Here is a 3,618-nt window from a genome sequence, read left to right as displayed (position 1 = left end):
TTTATGCTTTTGACGCAGTTCTTTTAACTCCTGACGAATGTCATCCTCTTCCCCTCCTGAATGATCCGACATGTTGCAAGTCAAAGTCTTAAGCGGGACCACTAACAGGGTCAGTTTGTGCCTACTTCAGAAATCCACAGAACCCCAATGTCACCACTCTGTCTGCTCCGTCTCGTCCTGGCCAACCACGTCCCGTCTCTGCATCAAGCCCTCAGTCCCGCTGTCACTGGCTCCTTCCACACAGGAGGCTCCTCTTCACCAATACTGTGTTTGCTCACCCGTGTGCCACTAACACTTAACTGTCACTGGCAAAATTTAATTGTAAAAGGACCCCACTCCTGGTACCAAGTTTTGTTGCCAGTTAACAAAATAAATAAATTGACACAGAATCAGGTTTTTTAGATTTGCTAATTTATTTTGGTATTTTAACTCAATCCGCTGTTTAGATTTTCTTGGTTGTGATCTTGAGTGATTTTTAATCAATGGTTCAACAAATAACAGGTGGTAATTCAATATCACTCAACTTACATCAAAGATAATACTCAGATTCACAACACGGGGTCACTATAGCGGTGCTTAAACTCCAAACGGAGATTTCACAAGAATAATCAAAAAGTAAATACAGAAAACTCAAATAAAGTGTAAATTCTTCCGAATGTGCAATTATTTCTAATGTTAGGGCACACTTTTAGGGTGAAACAATACTCTTTAGGATCACACAAACACAGTAGTGGCACCCGAATTCTGTTTTACTGAGAATCCGTAATCACGTGCAAGGTCACAAAATATCCGTTCATCCCAATCCATAAATAATGGATTTAACCTAGGATGATACACTATTGTCTTCGTCTCTCATGCACTGCTTAAATGGTCTGTCTCTGTATCGCACTCTTAGCGCGTCATCATTAGCAGCCGTTCTCTTAAAGGGGAAGTACACTCTTTGCGTGCCCCACACTCTAATACCACCCGGTTACATATAAATGGAAATCAATAGTACATAAAGTGTACAGTGTGACAGCCCCTTAGGAGAACGTGCCAATAAAAGACAGGTGGAAAAGGAGGCAGGACTTACGAGGGCTCATAAGGACACTGAGGTGGTTTTGACTGATTTATTCCATGCACTGTCACGGCAGGATGATTGGACATAATTACAGAAGGATCAGCATGATCGGCTGTCACTGATTTTGCTGACATCTGTCTGTGGCCTGCAAACACATGATGACCAAAGCTTGAATCACAAAACAGATTTATTTTGCAACAAGGAGAGCATAACATGTCTTATTTTTAGAAGAGCTCAGACTTTGTGGAAAACATAAATGGGTATAGAAATGACAATGAGATCAGTGTCCATTTATTATTAGTTTCTGTATAAGATGACATAGTCCACATGACCAATTAAGTTTGATAATGTGGTTGACCTGTCATGATGATTAATGTAATAGAGCTAATCTGATGCAGTTGTCAATACAACCCTTTTCTAGCATGAGCTGTCATAAGCTGTTTGTTTAGACATGGTATCCTTTACTAAAACCAATATCAATTAGTTTTCACAAGATGGATTATTTACTTCAGGATATAACTGCATAGCTCATAACAGCCATTTTGGGATTAAGAAAATTCATTTCAGCTCGCAGCAGTGGACAGCTTGTATACAATTACCGATAAATCAGACTAAAAAAAAAACTTACGGAACACTGGAATACTTTGATTCAACCTTCATCTGACAGGCTCAGATATTATCTCTTAGCTGAATCCTTTCTTCATTTCATCTTGGAGATCTGAACAAAATGCTTAAACATATGGCCCTAAATTACTGGCAATAACATGGTAACATAAATCATTCAGATTAACACACCAGCTTGCATCATTTTTCTTTTTTCTTCCTTTTCTTTTCAATCTGTCTTCATACATGATTAAACGTCAGATTTTCACTATCCTGCCTTCAAGGAAAGTCTTCAGCCCCTTGGGAATTTCCTTTAAATTACGCTTAGACTTATGAAATTAATGCATCTGCCCCTTTGATATTTTTGCTTTGTATAAAATGTTTGTTTTGTATTACAGCTTGTGTGAAAATGGACAACTTCATTGTCCTAAAGTTTGCAGTGAGTGAAATCATCTACTTACATTACTAGGTCCCCATTCTGGGACCATTCCCGAACAATCCTGGGACGCGTTCACACAGAAGGCACTCCGGCAATTTTCCGGAATCAACGCACAGTGTGAAATGGGCTACTGTTTATTGCCATACGCAAAGCAGAGACATCTAGGCTCCGCCCCCTTCTGGAGTCAGGCGGGAGGTTGCAGCTCATTTTCATGTAAGGGAGCACACCCCTGATACAGCACTTTTTAGACCTGCTCCAAAAATGACACTTTTCAACACGTTATAATAAACGATCTGTATGGTATTTTGAGCTGAAACTCCACAGGCACATTCAGGAGAGCCATAAGATTAATATTACATCTTGTAAAAAGGGGCATAATATGTGCCCTTTAAGTTGAACGCCTACTGAGTGATCTCAGTTTGACAGGTCTGTGTCTGTCATTGGAAAGCATCACGTGCTCGTGCTGTAATGAATAATTACAGTTTTTCACGTTTGCTAAGATACTAAATCTCATTCTGTGAACCAAATTCTCAATATCCTAAACCAGTTTGTCAAATAAATCACTCTTTCTGCAAAACCTTAAACAAGTTTCGGCAGTTTAGACACTGTTTGCAGATCTCATGCACTCTTTTTGAAAAACTCTAAACACATTCTCACTCACTAAAATGCAGTTTGCACTATGATAAACTTGTGATGTAAAACCCTATATACAAGAAAGCAAAAGTTAACAACTTCGTTTACACACAATAATTCAAACTGTTCATGTCTTGTTTCTAAATATGTGAATGTACAAAATATGAACCAGTTCAAAGTGCACAGATAGCATGGGTGCATCCATCAATCTGAGAGGTATGGAAGAGTGCATATACGAAGTGGAGATGGAGGAAGAGGAGGACGAGGAAGAGCAAGACCAAGAACAGTTCAACCTAAATTGAGAAGATTCTCTGTGGCCACCATAATCATTTGGAAAGTTCAAAAGAACAGCAAAAGAAGAGTGGAAAATAATCTTGAGTAGAATTGCAAGACGTTATGGGTGGAAAAACTGGCCTGTTGTGACATAAACGTGGTGTCTTGTCAAGGCTGGATCTGCCAAATCAGAGAGATTTTTCCCCCGATAGCTGCCTGAAACGTAGATGAAGTCCTCTGATTCATATGTTTGTATATATGTATGCATGTGTATATACTATATATATATATATATATATATACACACACAAAATCATCAGATTTTCATGCAAGTCCTGAAAGTTGACAAAGAGAACCCAATCAAACAAATGAGATGAAAATATATACTTTGTCATTTATTTATTAAGGAAAATTATCCAATATTACATATCTGTGAGCGACAAAAGTATGTGAATCTCTAGGATTAGCTGTTACAGTTCCCTTTCATGGGAACTTCGAACTGCGTCCTCTAGGGGTCGCTATGGGGAACGCCTCGTCGTGACCCGTGTCTGAAGCATACATTGAAAAAACACCAACTCGTTGGCCGGCGACAGCCATGATGTCACTACCG

The sequence above is a fragment of the Sinocyclocheilus grahami genome, unplaced genomic scaffold (genome assembly GCF_001515645.1).
Source record: "Sinocyclocheilus grahami isolate Dianchi unplaced genomic scaffold, SAMN03320097.WGS_v1.1 scaffold317.1, whole genome shotgun sequence".
Classification (NCBI taxonomy): Eukaryota; Metazoa; Chordata; class Actinopteri; order Cypriniformes; family Cyprinidae; genus Sinocyclocheilus; species Sinocyclocheilus grahami.
The sequence above is the reverse complement of the archived record's forward strand: the minus strand, read 5'-3'. Positions refer to the sequence as shown.